A 16,830-nucleotide genomic window follows, 5' to 3' on the forward strand; every position below is an offset into this window, starting at 1 on the left:
AGATTCATCTTTTAATATTTTAGGTAGTTGAGGTCTCCGGAAAAGATTTACACAGAAAAGTGAATACTAATGATCACCACTCCTGAAGTCAGTAGGACCTTTACACCTTCCAGGTTGGAGGCAGCATATCTCCAAATGTCAATTGCAGGGGAACAAGAGGGGAAAGGGCTATGTTTCCATCACCTGCTTGAGAGCACCCAGAAGTATCTGGCTGACCACTGTGAGAAGCAAGATACTGGAATAGATGGGCCTTAATCCAGATGAGTTCTTCTTAAAGTTTGTATTCATGTCCAGACTGGACTCAAATGGATCAAGCTGGATGACTTCAAGAGCCATTTTGGCACCACGGTTGTTTCCACAAGGATCAATTAACCAAGTACTATCAAGAGAAACATCCTTTTTATAAAATCAAAATTGCCTAGAAATACTCCTTTTTCCATGTATTTATTGCTTTAGGAAAGATTCAACATTTGATGGGGATATCAAATAAGTCTGTCCACACATTACTTTTGGAGAAAAATTGATTAATATTATAAGGAGTCCATTATTATCCATCAAAGTCAACTCAAATATTTTAAATGAAGCAACATGTATTTGAAAACTATATATGAAAAAGTACAAATTTGGGAAGTTCTACACAAAAACAGCACATATTACACAAATATAGCACAGTATGTATTTAGGGGAACTTGCAGTAAAAACAGTATATATTGAAGAAAGCTGTGGATCAAGCTGTAGTTTATTGATCCATATGATATGGATGCTTATGAAAAGAAATGCATACTTTGTTGCATTTTTAAAATAATTTACAGAAATTCTGATAGAATATGTGAATTCTTATGGCACTGACCAGATTTAAATTAATATAGACATCCAAGCCATTCAGTACAACTATACCTTCCTTGGTCCAGATTGTGCTCCAGAGCACAGAAGACTTACCTTGTCTAGTCAAAGTCATGGTTCAACTGAGCCAAAGTTGCATAGTTTGATGGAAGATACCTATTTATTATGTAAAAACATTTCCAAGATTCCTTTCAGTTGAGAAATAATCCATAATGTAATTTATGATTTAAAACATTAAAATTAATTAACTAAGCAAGGTGCTCATATTTTAGAGAAAGAATTAACGGTGAGCTCAATTCTCTTAATTTAACTTGAAGGATGAACATGGGGAACAAAACAATAAGTGAACAAAATATGAAACAGCATATAAATTGCATGGGCTTCTCCATTCTAAACACACACACACTAACTTCCTCTTTTTGTAAAGATACTGGTTTTCTTCTCCAGAAACTGCTTGATTTAACTTACTCAACCACTGCTAAAATTTGATGAGGTGGGCATTAACACTGGTACTGGTTAAAAAAAGAAAAAAAAGTGAACAATTGTATCATCACAATTTTTCCTGAGAGAAAAAATAGCACAGTTTATATACTGTACATAAAATGTATCCTTCAGTTTCAGCACAATTAACGCTCCCACAGCAGCTAACACAGTAATAAGAAATAAACAGCATAAAAAATAATAGAACAATGCAACAAACATCAGTGTAATCCTAATCCCCAATGTTGCCTGCTGGTCAAGGTTAAGAAATGACAAAGGTGTCTCTGTACCCATCTTTCCGCTGAAGTTCTCTAAACAGGAGAATTCAGCTTTGCAGGGCCTCTTTCCATATTACTAAGAGCTCAGGCATGCATTACTACTCGTCTAAAGTCTCAAAATAGGACCTTCCACAGCAGAGGGAGGAGGTCCTGGATTAAGATGAACTGGATCCAAAACTGCTCATTTCCTCCAAAAGGATTCAAATCTGGGGAAGTCATCTACATTAGTCTGGATCTAATGTAGCTTATTTCCTCCCTGTTCCTTTCAACAGCAGCAGATGGTGTGGTTAAAAACAAAGATCAGTTCACACACTTACTATCTCAATTAGCCCAAACTGGCAGAATTTGAGAAGTGGCATAAATCCATTTTTCCATTCCTCCCTATTTAAATCTGCTCTTTAAAACACTTCACATCAATGAACTGCCCAGATCAGGGCAATTATCTACTCGGTTTGGTCCAGTTCAAACAAACTGGTTATCACTTTTTCCTTGGTAGAAGTTGAGAAGAACCAACAGCTGCCAAGCAGCCAGCCAGAGGCTCTGTGAGCTGCCTACTACATCACTCTGCCCACACACCTCAGACTCACCTTCTCCAAGAGAGGCAATGCAGGCCCTACCCTGATCCCATTTCTGCCTTTGCTATATAGGTTTGCAAGCCATTCACAGCGTGAGCTACTCATTGTGTGGACCCAATTGAGGGACATCAAATGGTCAACCAATAGGAAAAAAAGATCTCTAACTTGGATTCAGTTGAGGATCTGATGACTCTTTGGACAGGGCAAAATAGGGTAACTTCAGTGCAAACCCAGCTCAGAATTTTTTTTTCAAGGATTTATTTTCCCCCTTCCCTCTATCTGCTTGCTGGGAAGGCAGACTTAGTTTAATATATGAATCGAGTCATTGGCTGCATTTACCCAACAAACCTGGTCAGTCTTAATTTGGGTTTAAAGTGAACAACTTTCTCAGTTCACCCAACACAATGAACAATAACCTGGCTGTGATCTCATAAGACACTGAACTCCAAAACACCCAATCAAGGTGAAAACTAATTGAGACCCTTTAAATAACTACTAATTGGCAGAAGGACCCACCCAGTGGTATCAGTGGCTGGAGTAAGCCAAACTACTTCAATTTGTAGTACCAGCACTAAAAAAAAGACATGACAAAGATGACAATGCTAATATATCAGCAATGTAATAATAATAATAATAATAATAATAATAATAATAATAATAATATAATGCCATTGACCTCTACCCTATTGATTCCCTCCAGAGATCAGGGTGCATATCAAATATCTCAATCTCCATTCAGAATAAAAAATAAAAAGGGAATGTGACTTACTTCCTCCTATGAGATGTTCCCTTAACTGAAACTATCATGAGAATTGGTTATTACCTAATTCAGATAACTGCCCAGTCCACCTATGAATATTTAGGTCATCTGGAGCAGTGTTTCTCAACCTCAGCAACTTTAAGATGTGTGGGCTTCAACCCCCAACTCCTTGCTGGCTGGGGAATTTGGGGAGTTGAAGTCTGCACATCTTAAAGTTGCTGAGGTTGAGAAACACTGATCTGGAGAATGAATCTCCTCAGGTGTCAACTATACAATTTGCCATACATTTTTTCAATAGTTTGGGGGGTTAAAATTGAAAGTTTAGGAATCAAAACAGCAACCAGACAGGATACATGTATAATATATCATTCAGTCATACTTAGATAGAAGGAAAAGTAACTTGGGGGAATTATTCCAAATACACAAAGCATCTTGAGGAGAAAGCATTAAAGCAATTGCTATGATCCATAATCATCCTTACAACTGGTTCATGTCCAGCTGCACTCTCATGGTACCTAAAATAACATGGGTGGAAGCTGAAAAGTATATTTTAGAAAGCAAATAATGAGGTTATGCAAATACATGGTACAATCTCTTGAAATTAGTTATCAAAAGGAGTTTAATTTTAATAGGAAGAAGTATAAGATCATGAAAAAGGAAACCAAACAAACACAGCTGCAGAAAATGATAGGTAATAGGACAGGATCACTTGCTCAGGAACTCTTAATAATATGTGGTCACAAAATGGAAAATACATTTTTAGATGTAATTAGGAAGCTTTTCAAGTAGAGATTGATAACAATCAGATAATCATCATAATAGGTAGTTTTAGTGCAATGTGTGAAAACATCCATTTTGGTTAGCATTATGTACAAATTAGGGCACTATAATTTGCTCAAGAAATCATGGATGAAAAATTCCCAGTTTAAGATTACATATAAACTCATACTGAACCCAATAAAAACAAGTCACATTATACTTTAGGGTGATACATGAATCAAGTCAGTGTATTTGTACATAATGTTACAAACCATACTTAGTTGCTGCAGCATTCCCTTTATCTTTTCCTTCTGTGCATAGCTAGATAAACCACCCAGGTTTCTTATATACTCCACCATATCCTGGCTTGTTGTATATAATCTAAGAACCATTTGATAAGCAAATTAGCTTTATAACCCTTGATTTGAAATTGTCCTTGATCTTGCCTAAATAAATAATAAGCCAAAACATTGGCAAACCAAAAAGAAATCATAGAATCATAGGATTGGAAGGGATCTTGGAGTTCATCTAGTCCAACTCCCTGACCAGTACAGAAATGCATTGAAAAAAGCGAAACTATGGTCACTGAAATATAAACTAAAATATAGCAGTTCTAGTCATAAATAGAACAGGCAATCTGACCTGAATAATTCTTTTAAAAGTACACTCTTGAAAGTCAAAGTTTTGTAATGAAGATTGTACAGGTAGTCCTCGACTTAAGACCACAGTTGGGACTAGAACTTCCATTGCTACGCGATGCGGTTATTGAGTTGCACCCAATTTTACAATTTTACTTTTTTTGCCATGGTCGTTAAATGAATCTGGCTTCCCCCATTAACTTTCTTGTTGGAAGCCCCCGGGAAGGTCACAAATGGTGATCACGTGATCCTGGGATGCTTTAACTGTTGTAAATACATGCCAGTTGCCAAGCACCCAAATTTTGATCAGGTGACTATGGGAATGCTGTGACAGCGTAAGTGTGAGGACCGGTCATAAGTCATTTTTTTCAGTGCTGTTGTAACTTCCAACGGTCATTAAACAAACAATCATAAGTTGAGGACTACTGTATAGTCTTTCTCCCTCAGAAAAACAACAACTCTAAAAGAGACTGAGCAATTCTACTCAGTTCATTGCTCATGCAAGGCAGGAAAACATCTCATGGGAGTTTTGGTTTTGTTTGTTTTTGTTTTCTAGCTGCAAAATGTACAACAGAAATAGGTGTATAGTAGGCTAACTGCAAGCCACAAGGTGTATTTACATATTTACTTAAATTTGAATACCACTTTACTCAAAGTTCTGGTTTAAAAAATACACACATATTTTAAAAGGGAAGTTATACAAGTAGTATTCTGTTCTCAAATAATTACTCTTCTTCGGATGGCAGCCAGCTCCAGCCTACTTGCTGGCCCAGAGTTGCTGTGTTTTGAGAAACTGCACCCATCAACCATATGTAGGCGCCTGCATTATTAACTATAGGGGAGACCCAGTAGACCTTTTTCAACTATGTTCAGTCCAAATGTGGCTCTGCCCATTTTCCTCCAAGTTGACAAAAGGCAGGACTAGGCCTAATTAAATAAAACATACAAACCTGATTATTTATTTGGAAGTAAATTGATTTTTTTCATGCAAAGAATTGTATTTGGATCAAATCTATTAGCTATTTATCAGCTTAAATTCATTATCTGCACATACAGTCTTCAAACTGTCTGTGTGTGTTTTTAATTTGGCCAAGTACTTCCTAGCAAAATGTCATCCCTCCAAGAGCCAGAAATTAGGAGTGCAGGGTAGAACATGTTTCATTTTTAATAGCTTCAAATTAAGGGCTATCATAACATAACCGATATTATTTTATTTGTGAAAGAATTCTATATCAGACCACAATGAAAGGTAGATGGTTAAACACTGTAATAATGGTAAAAGAGAAGATAATTGTCCACAAATCCAAACACAACACACAAGTCTTCCCTTTTTGCAGTTTTTTATTCTCTTGCTCCATGAAACAGAGGACACATAAGTATATTTATTTCTTTTATTTTGTGTACTTATTAATGAAATGATATGCAAATTTGCCCACACAAAGATTGCATATGCTGCTACCACATTTGAATTGTATGAATTCCTGAGTTCCATAACCTTATCACAGAGTAAAATGTCTCTGTTGCAAATCCAAGCATTCAGATTTAGTGGCAGTACAGAAGTGCAAGTGAACTGAACATTGATCAAAGAGGCCGAGGCCCTGGAAAGAGTGCAGAGAAGAGCAACAAAGATGATAAGGGGTCTGGAGGCTAAATCCTATGAAGAACGGCTAAAGGAATTAGGTATGTTTAGCTTAATGAAGAGAAGACTGAGGGGAGACATGATAGCAGTCTTGAAGGGCTGCCACAGGGAAGAGGGCGGCAATTTATTCTCCATAGCAACAAGAAGCAATGGGTGGAAGCTCATCAGAGGGAGATCCAACCTAGAAATAAGGAGGAATTTCCTGATAGTGAGAATTATTAAGTAGTGGAACAGCTTGCCTCCCGGAGTTGTGTGTGCTCCATCACTGGAGGCTTTCAAGAAAAGATTGGACAACCATTTGTCTGAGATGGTATGAGGACTCCTGCCTTGGGCAGGGGGTTGGACTAGAAGACCTCCAAGGTCCCTTCCAACCCTATGATTCTATGATTCTGTAACAATACCAATGAAGTCAGCAAAGGAAATGAGTAATTTGCAACTATCGTCCACTGAAGTGTACTAAAATACAGTATGGTTTCACTTAGTATAACTCCAGTCCGCATTCTGAAAAACACTGCCCTTGAGAGCCCACTTGAATCATACTAACTGGCAGGATAAAAGGCCCAGAAGCCTGCAGAAGGATAGCCATGACAAAACCAGAATGACAGGGTTTTTTTGAAGCATGAAGAACACTGAACTGGCAGGCCTCAGTGACAGAAACAGCAAAAAGTAAAACCAACTATCATCATCTATTTACTCAAGCCCATTCCATAACAGAAGGCACTACTAAATCCTTCTCAGTGATTTACTGACCTTATAAGAGTTTAATAAGAAAATACATGCAGGGATTGAATGAAGCTGTAATTCAGCAGGGAAGGCAAAGCATATTTGTCATACAATGTCAAAAATAAGGACCAAACTGTCTAACTGAAGTGACCCAAAATAAAACAAATGAACTAAAATTATGGCAATGTTGTTCTCATTTTTAACTTGCACCACTCCTTTCTCCCCTTGCATTTAAAGGTAAAGTGCAGTGTAGTAACTGAACAGACGCAGATATAGAACTTGGCAGGAAGTAAGAACTGATCAGCAGTTTCGCAAGCATATACTTCATTTTTTTCCTTCCCTTACTTCATACCAAAAACTCTAACACTAAACAACAAGCCAAACATGACATCATCTTGGGATAAAGATGTTGTTCTAGAGGTAAAGAAAATGAGGCCCTCTTTCACAACCAACATTACTACGAATTGACAAAAGTTACATTTGACTGTTAAAACACATCAGGATTCAACATGTGAGGGATGGGAGACTTGTGCTAGTAAATTTAATTATGACTAAACTGAAAGATTGTCATTGCCTGAAATTATTTTTCCTGCCTTAGCTAGCTCTTCTGAAATATTTAACTTTCATTAAGTGCCATTCTTCAACAGGTTCTCAGCAACATTTCTGTAGAATAGTTTCACTCCAAACCTGGATCTGAATTCCTCATCTCATGTTCAGGAACATGGTACATTCAACTATTTGAAGCATGGGCTCCATGCTCATTGTATAAATTACATGCAGGTGACAAGGGGTTGCTCACAGTCCTTGAAGGTCTCCTATGTATCCCCACGTATACCTGCTATTCTGCTCCCTTCATCCAAAGTGCCTCCTATCTCATGTTCCTGCTTCTACTGCAACATACTGGGGAAGAGGATGTGTGGAAATTATTCTCTGTGTGCAGAGTGTTTGGCAAATAGGTGGAGAAGATGCACACCAGGTGACTCAACTCTACATGCCAGGCTTTCCTTCCACTGCCAAGCCATTCATTTGTTCGTTCATTTGTCCATTCATTCATTCATAGATACTGTAGATCCAAACACTAGCTAGTTGCTTTTATTTATTTATTACAGTGTTTTCCAAACTTGGCCACTTTAAGATGAGTGGACTTCAACTCCCAGAATTTCCCAGCCAGCCATGCTCGCTGGGGAATTCTGGGAGTTGAAGTCCACTCATCTTAAAGTGGCCAAGTTTGGACAACACTGATTTATTAAGACTTATACAGCCAGCTATATTGTAACAACAACCTAAGCAACGCACAAAGCAGTAAAAACAACAGAAACCCCAAACCCATCAGAATAAAAATCTATTTAAAATCTATAAAACTCTATAAAAACTCATGGCCCCGGGGCAGCCCTCTCCCATACATCCACATACCATTTAACTTTGCTCCAGCCTCATCCCACCCCAGTGCTTGTGGGAACAGCTAGCTCTTCAAGGCCTTCCAGAAGGGTGGGGGTCTGGCAGATCTCGGAGGAAGGGTGTTCTACAGAAAATAATCCCAGAGTGAGCTACCAGAAAACAACATCATTTAATAATTACCAAATAAATAAATAAATAAATAAGCATCATAATAATAAGGACTGTGACACACTCAGAACAGAAGATATTCAACCAAAAAGCCTGGATGAACAAGTAGATTTATAATTAATGCCAAAAGCTAACAAGAGTCGGTGCCAACTCTAACCAGACAAAAAAAGAAATCCATTATTGGGGCATCTGTCTCACGAATGCTATCTCTTGGGTTGCCGCATAGCGACTATCTAATAAATCCATCTCCCTTCAATCGTGACTGCTGGCCAGGCAGATAAAAGAAAGGAGCTTCTTCAGATACCCAAATCCCAAGCTGCACAAGGCTTTATATTAACTGCATGCTTCTCTGTATTGTAGGGGGGAACAGGCACAAATTGGTAACAGGATGGAAGGAGTGGTATTTTAATTATTTATGTACAGGTCCTTGTTTAGCAACCGCAATTGGGACCAGCAACTCAGTCATTAAGCAAAGTGGTCATTAAGTGAAAAATCACATGACCATGACTGTGCTTACTATTTTACTTCAGCTTTCCTTTGCTTTATAGCATCAGAAGGATATGACCCCAAACAGCTGGTTGAGTCCAAATGATGGGAAATGCTTCCAGAACTCGACTCACAAGGAAGTCAGGTAAAAGGGCAAATCTTATAGCCCATTTTCCCCATTCCCCCACCCATTAGACTACTCACCCCAGCCCTGGAATAATTAGCAAGAAGATAATTAATGTTTGTATTTACATTCACCACAGAGGAAGGGATTACAAGAGAGTAAGCAGGCATAAAATGGGGAATACATCCCCATTGTGGGGAGATGGGCGGGGACAAGTCTAATAAATACATACATACATACACGTTGAATGGAATGCACTAGTGGTGACTGTTTGCCTAGCCTGCTAGCTGCTTAGGAGGCAAAAGAAAGCTTTTATTGTGAAACTGATTACGGTCTTGTCAGTTTCAGGCAGCAGCTGTAAGTGGGCAAGGGTTCTAATCAACTAATCAAAGTCATAGAGAATGTGTTAACTTGCAGTTAACACTTTTTAGGAACACTTTAAGCAACCTCTCCATTCTTGTAGGGGGGAGAAAAAACAGGTCAGCCACAGAACAATGCATACTGATTGTAACTGCAAGCACGTGACTGAGAGAGACAGATATTATGAAGGTAGTAAATGCGGGCATTGGTCTCAAGTTATTTTTTCATCACTGTTGTAACTGCGAATGGTTGCTGTCTGAAGCAGTCACTAAATGAGAATTACCTGTATGTTAAGATAAAGGGGACAGGTATGTGTGTACATGACAGCATTCATCAATTTGCAGATTTCTGAGATACAAATTTGCCATCCATCATCATGTCTGACCTTCAGGAACCTAAAGGTTGTCTGTTGCTTTTGTATCTGTAGCTGGGAGAGAGTCAGGCTTTGTAACTCTCCCACCTCAGCCACAACCTCTGCTTTCAGCTGTGTCTTCAGGATTATGATTAATTAAAGCTAAATATTGCACGTATCTTGGGTTAAAGAAAGAATCATTTTCCTTCAATGGGGCCTATTTGAACATGACCATTTAGCTTAGCCTTATATCCTTTAATAAACTGTATAAAATAAGGGTGATTTGAAATAATCTGAGTTTCTGAAAGACAAGGAGATTTGTCATAGCTCAGTTTTTCCCCATGACTGGGCTTGTGTATCATGCTACATGGAGCTGCCCTTGAAGACTATTTGGAAACTACAGCTGGTCCAAAATGCAGTAGCAAGCACTTCTTCTTATGCCCATGTGTCATCACTCCTAAGTGAGCTGCACTGGCTGCCAGTCAGCTTCCAGGTGCAATCCAAGGTGCTGGTCATCACTTATAAAGTCCTTCCTGGCTTAGGGCTTGGTTATTTACAGGACCACCTATCCCCAGTCATTTCTGCCTGGCCAGTATGTAATGGGATCTCTTTTCCAACTTCCTAGTCCAGTCTACAAGTCCTGCATCTCCTGATGTCTCCCATTCAAGTAGTAACAAGATCTAAACCTACTTAGTTCTTTCTGTATCAGCAAAGGTCATCTAGATGCTGCCATCTGCTGGGGTCCCTGACCAGGAAAACCCTCTCTAATGTGAAACACGGCACAGTGTTGCCCTATCAGGTCTAAATTATTTCAGACCACAAATATATCTTTTACCCACACAAACACCACCCACATTTACCTACACTCCTTTGTACATAAGAAGCCAGCACATTGGCTAGACTATATCTCCATCACTCATGTTAACTTTGTACATATTGGGAATCTTCTTTTTCATATAGCAGGGAAGATAACCAGAGTCCTGAAGCTTGAATTGGTGCAGCCCAGCCTATATTTCGTGCCTGAATCAGCTCTTAGGTAAGGTATATCATACAGTCTCAAGAAGAGGTGGTAATTTCAGGAAAAACTGTTCCATCACCCAGCTAATCTCATAAAGAATTTTCCAGATGTGTAACCTTTGCCTTTTCTCCTAAACTCAAGTAGTAGAAACAACAATCACAATATTGTTCAGAATTACAATTCTACTAACTCTGACAAATGCAAAGATAAGCATATTCACTGAACAACCTTTCCCCTTCTGGTGCCTCCATCAGCAGTTGGCTGGAGTGCTGGGAATTATAGTCCAATAATGTCTGGAGGACAGTAAGCTGAGAAAGGCTACTTCAAAACCTAAGGTTTTAGGAGGTTTTGACCTAAACAAACATGTTAAAAGCAGAAAGAAACATAGATTATTGAGAACTACAGATAATACAAATGTCAACTTCTCACAAATACATTATATAGACAAATGTTCCCCACCACATTTTCAACTCAGCTTGGTTGCTAGCTCTTTGTAGAGCAGGAGGGAAATACTGAGATATTACTGAAGGATTACTAGAGTTATTTCTTGCACTTTAGCAAATAATTAATTATGTGTTTGGTGTGTGATGCTTATCAGAAATGTAGAGATTATCTGGATCTTCAGAAACTTTCCAGGCTACAGAATAGAGAAAAGTAAGAACAGGAATATTTGAAAAAAAAAAAAAAGTAATTTGTTGAAGAAGAAAAACTTCTACTGTTAGCAGAGATAACCATGAATAATTAAATAGTTAAGAGGAACAGCCCACTAAACTAGCTTTTGAAGCTAAAATGTAGGCTTTGTTGAATAATAATTTGGGTATGAAAATAAACAGGATGGGAGGACATGCTCTGAGACTGTAGTATTTAGGGAGTATTTAGTTTGATTTGCATAATCCACAATCTCTAAGCACATCTTTTCTATTATCAAACTGAGGACAATTGAAAGGAATGCATGTACACCAAGTTTGCAGGGAGGGGGGAGAGATAGGATGAAAGAAGTCCTGCATATCACACTCATTCGAGGAACTTTCAAGAAAACAAACAGCAAAATCACAGCACACACACACGACCGAGCCAGTAACACATTTCTCCTTGCCTCCATTTCCTCGCTAGCATATAGACTGCAAATACCCCAGTCATTCTGACGGGTGGAGGATGGATCACACCCTACCAATTTAGCCCAACCCGAGTTGGCTCCTTAAGAAAATAACTGACGGGACTTAGAAAGAAAAGCGGAAGGCTGTTATTACCTTTTCCTTTTACAAAAGAAAGCCGAGAAGGAATTCGGGATAGATTAGTATCTTCAGGATGAGCAAGGGGGAAGAAGGCTGAAAGGAGCGTCGTTATAAAGTGCGCCGGTGAAGTGAAGCAGGCGTTTGGGGGAGTCAACATCAAACTTCACATCTGGGCAGTCTGCTGAGCTCCAACCATAAAACGCGAGTTTAAAAATAGAGAGGGTCAAAGACCGTGGAGTGAGAATTAAAAAGAATCCACCCTCTTTCGGGCACTTGGTAGGGAGTGGAAGAGATCACGAGGAACTAAGTAAAGGGCGGCAGAATGGAGGAGAAGGAGGAGGAGCGGGGGGGGGAGCCGGTGGTATCCCTCTAGCCACAGGATGCGATTGAGTGGCGTGTTCGGGGAGCTGCTGAACAGGGAAGTGACAGATTTTTCATAAAGCACCTGGGAGGTTTTACGGCTCGATAAGGCTCAAATGTCTGCCAAAGTGGTCTTTTTCAGAAGAGCTGGAGGAGAAGCTTCAGCCACTCAAGGGTGGCGCTAAATTTATACGGATTCCGGGCAGGGAGGCGAAAAGGTGTCACCTCTGACGGAGACGTGAGATCCAGCGACCTCTGGAGCACGTGAGAACTCCGGGGCGCGTCTGCTGGAAGAAGACGCCGGGCAGCAGCGGGACCGCTGCGCGGAGGCAGCGTTCGCCAGGGCGGGTCGCGGGGAAGCTGTCTCGGTGAGAGCAAAGTAATTGAGAAGAGAGAAGCCTCCCCCGCCAGCTGTCTTACCCTCAGAGTAGCGGAAGGCAGTCCAGCCGCCCCACGACCTCCTCCTCGCAGGCAGCGAGAATACAGCTGTCCCCCAGAGCGCTGGGGTAACTTTCGGGAGAGCCGCTACCACGTTGCCCACCGTGGCTGCGGCCGGCGCTCAAGTTGTAGCTCGGTCCCAGCTGCCGCGAGGAAACACAGCGAGCTCTGCAACAGCCTCTCGGCGTTCCCCGGCTGCGGACGCGGATCCCTTTGCCCAGAAGCCTGGGAGAGCCGGAGTCGCCAGCTGCAGCCAGCTCCACCGCCCCGCCCCGCCCCGCCCCGCCCCCCGAGCCCTTGCGCCATCCCTTCGTTGCATTGTTCGCGGCGTTCAGTCCCGCGCAAAGCAGAGCGGACGCGTCCTGCTTGGTATCTCAACGCCTGCCCTTTTTCTCTTGCATTCCTTGGCCCCTTTTCTGTTTTCTTTCTCTCCCTCCCCAGCGGCCAGTTGTCCTCCTCCCCCACCCCCCGCACTCCGTCCTCTGGCGAGTTTCTGCCTTTTCCCCGCTCTTGACTTCGAGGATCTCCCTCAGGAAACTTTTAGCTCTTGTTCTAGAGAAATAAAGTGGCAATTAGGGAACGGAGAACCTATGGGACTGAACTTTCCTATCCGGCTGGGGTAAAATTAAACTTCTCTTTCACTGTCTTTATTCTTAAACAGCCCTCATCCAGAGCAGCTGAATGATGGCAAATTCAGGCAGGACAGAGGGGGAGAAACAAGTACCAGTTGACATAATGTATAGGCTGAAGACATTGAATAAATTCTTGAAACTGCCAGGAGCATCCTGCAGATGAGATTGTGGAAGCATGCAATTATCATAGTGCAGGGATGGATAGATAGATAGATTCCTCTCTCACCCCTATGAGTGGTATGTGTCTTCCTCAGTCTCAGGTTCGCTACCAGAGGCCTGGAAGCTCGAGGGTTCTGCACAGTATCTTAGCTGTTCCTAGCACTGCACTCTTCTGGACAGAGAGCTCTGATGTTGTTCCTGGGATCTGTTGGAGCCACTCTCCCAGCTTAGGAGTCACGGCCCCAAGTGCTCCTACCACCACTGGGACCACTTTGGCCTTCCACATCCTCTCTAGTTCCTCCTTCAGGCCCTTATACTCCCTCTTCCTAATGCTGTCACTCAGCACTGATACATTTATCACCACTGCTGTCTTCTGGTCCTTGTCTACTACCACAATGTCTAGTTGATTAGCCATTACCTGCCTGCCTGTCTGGATCTGGAAGTCCCACAGGATCTTAGCCCTGTTATTCTCCATGACCTTCTGTGGAATCTCCCATCTGGATCTGGGAGGGCCTAGCCCATACACTGTTCCTGTACACAATGCCAGCTACTTGGTTGTGCTGTTCAGTGTATGCTGTTCCTGCTTGCATCTTACACCCTGCCACTATGTGTTGGACTGTCTCTGAGGCCTCTTTGCACAATCTGCACCTTGAGTCCTGTCTAGTGTGGTAGACCCCTGCTTCTATGGATCTGGTGCTTAGTGCCTGTTCTTGTGCTGCTATGATCAGTCCCTCAGTGCTGTCTTTTAGTCCAGCCCTTTCCAGCCACTGGTAGGATTTTCCAGTGTCAGCCACCTCAGCTATCTGTTGATGGTACATCCCATGCAGGGGCTTGTCTTGCCATGGTACTTCCTCCACTTGAATTTCCTCCCAGTGTCTGCTGCTACCTCAGGCATTCTCTTAGTAGCTCATCTTTGGGTGCCACCTTATTGATGTATTCCTGGATGCTCTGGGTTTCATCCAGGACAGTGGCTTTAACACTCATCAGACCCTGCCTACCCTCTTTCTGGCTGTTGTACATCTCCAGGTGTTGGACTTGGGTGGAATCCTCCATACATTGTGAGGAGCTTCCAGGTCTTCATGTTGGCAGCCTCCATGCCCTGCATTGGCCAGCTCGCTATACCAGCAGGGTAGCTGATGACTGGCAGGGCGTATGTGTTGATGGCATGGATCTTGTTCTTCCCATTGAGCTGGCCCTTCAGGATCTGTCTTATCTTTTGGTGGTACTTGGATGTTGCTTTCTTCCTTGCCTCCTTATCATGGTTCCCATGTGTCTGTGGGATACCAAGGTACTTGGAGCAGGTCTGTATGTCTGCTATGTGGCCCACTGGTAGTTTCCACTCCATCAGTCTTAACTATCTTCCCTCTCTTTACTACCATCCAGCCACTTCTCCAGTCCGAATGACATCCCAATGTTCTCACTGTATATCCGTGTCAGGTGGATCAGCGAGTCAATGTCTCATTCACTCTTAGCATACAGCCTGAAGTCATCCATGTAGAGGAGAAGGCTGATGGTAGTTCCGCTCTTGAACTTGTATCCGTATCCAGTCCTTGTGATTTTCTGGCTGAGGGGGTTTAAGCCTATGCAGAACAGCAGCGGGGACAGTGCATCACTTTGGTATATGCCACACTTGATGGCCACTTGTGTGTGCTGTCTTCAGTTGACTTCCAATGTTGTCTTCCACAGTCCCACTGAGTTCTTGAGGAAGGTCCTTAGTGTCCTGCTGACTTTGTATAGCACCAGGCATTCATAGATCCATGTGTGTGGCATTGAGTCATAGGCTTTCCTGTAGTCAATCCAGGCTGTGCTCAGATTGGTCTGCCTAGAGCTTGAGTCTCTGGCAACTCCTCTATCTATGAGCAACTGGTGTTCTGAGCCTCTGGGGTTGTTCCCAAGACCTTTCTGAGCTGTGCTCATGTACTGGCCCATATGGTCCTATAGCTTGGTGGCTATGATGCCTGATAGGACTTTCCATGTTGTGGAGAGGCAGGTTATTGGCCAGTAGTTGGATGGTGCTGTTCCCTTGTGGGGGTCTTTCATGATCAGCACTGTCTTTCCTTGTGTTAGACAGTCTGGGTGGGAGCCTGCTGCTAACAGCTGGTTCATCTGTGCTGCTAGGTGTTCATGTAGTACTGTTAGTTTCTTTAGCCAGTAGGTGTGGATAATGTCCAACCCAGGTGCTGTCCAGCTCTTCATGTTCTTGACCTGCTATTGGATGTTTGCTACTGTGATAGTGACTGGTTCCTCCTCTGGGAGATTGCTGTGGTCTGCTTTCAGGTCCTGCAGTCACTTTGCATTGGTGTTATGTATCTTCTCTTTCTCCCATATGTTCTTCCAGTACTGTTCAGTTTCTGCTGTTGGTGACTCTGCCATTACTGCTGTTATATCTATCTATCATCTATCTACCTGCCTACCTACCTACCTACCTCAACACATGGCTGAAGTTCACCTGACATGTTAGTTCTTGCTTGTACACACACACACATACACACACACACACACAGACAGTGAAAACTCAACCACAAACAAGCCAAGCAAGAACTAACATGTCAGGTGAACCCCAGCTATGGATGTAGAGTTTGGAATGTTGTGCAAACCTAGAAAATTGGGTTAATTCACTAAATGTTGGGGTGTGTTGTGAGAACATAGTTTAGTATAGAACTGTCAAACCCCACTCAATTGGGTAAGATCAGGCAAGAAGCAAGAGCTATACAAATTTTAGTGAGGTATCTTTAAAGCTAGTCTGGGGGTAAATAGAGAATCTTGTAAATGGCAAGACTCTTCATTAAGGTGGACTCTTTTTGAATGAATCTGGGGATTCTTCTTGGAGTTGTGATGCTTGCTGGGATGGTATCCAGAAGTGCTTTTGACCAGCTTCAGCAGGTCTATCAGTTGTGCCCTTTCTTGATTTGCAAACATTGAAGACAGTGACTCAAGTTCTTGTGATCTCTCAACTAGATTATTGTAAATTGCTTTATCTGGGGTTCTCCTTGAAGGCAATTTAGAAGCTGCAACCGTCACTGAATGCAGCTGCTGATCAACACTAGTGGTTTAGCAGAATAGGGCTTCCCACGTGCTGCAGAGATCACTGGATACAACATCTCAGTTAGGGGTGCCTCTTTATGCCTCTCTCCCCAGAATCTTTTTTTTTTATAGAAAAATTTTATTACACAGATAAAATATACAATTACATAAAACAATACAAAACACAAAAGTCAGACAGACATCTAAAAGCCTTTTACAAAAGACATACCTTAAACAAAACAAAACAAACTGAAAAAAAAAAGAACTACATAAAAAAAACAAAGGACTTCCTACTTTCCTTTTGAGGAAGTTATTTCTAATAATTTAAACATTTTCTGTATTTGTTATTAACTATTCTACTTCTATATCTATATTTCATTC

General features: G+C 41.6%; 1 protein-coding gene across 6 annotated transcripts in view; it reads right to left on the reverse strand.

The window, feature by feature from the left end:
- Positions 1–12,896, reverse strand: part of TSPAN18 (tetraspanin 18) — a 167,782-nt gene extending 154,886 nt beyond the window's left edge. For 4 of the 6 annotated variants that reach the window (XM_088145748.1, XM_088145749.1, XM_088145750.1 and 1 more), the window contains exon 1: positions 12,617–12,896. The gene's annotated coding sequence lies outside the window, so the exon portion shown is untranslated. Of the gene's footprint in view, positions 1–8,108; positions 8,218–11,851; positions 12,052–12,616 lie in introns of those variants that run through there. The other 2 variants (XM_088145746.1, XM_088145747.1) reach the window with 2 other exon arrangements.
- Positions 12,897–16,830: the final 3,934 nt, after the last annotated feature.

The sequence above is a fragment of the Python bivittatus genome, unplaced genomic scaffold (assembly GCF_059951505.1).
Source record: "Python bivittatus isolate LINGU-HERP-01145 unplaced genomic scaffold, Pbiv_v1 ctg000480_np1212, whole genome shotgun sequence".
Classification (NCBI taxonomy): Eukaryota; Metazoa; Chordata; class Lepidosauria; order Squamata; family Pythonidae; genus Python; species Python bivittatus.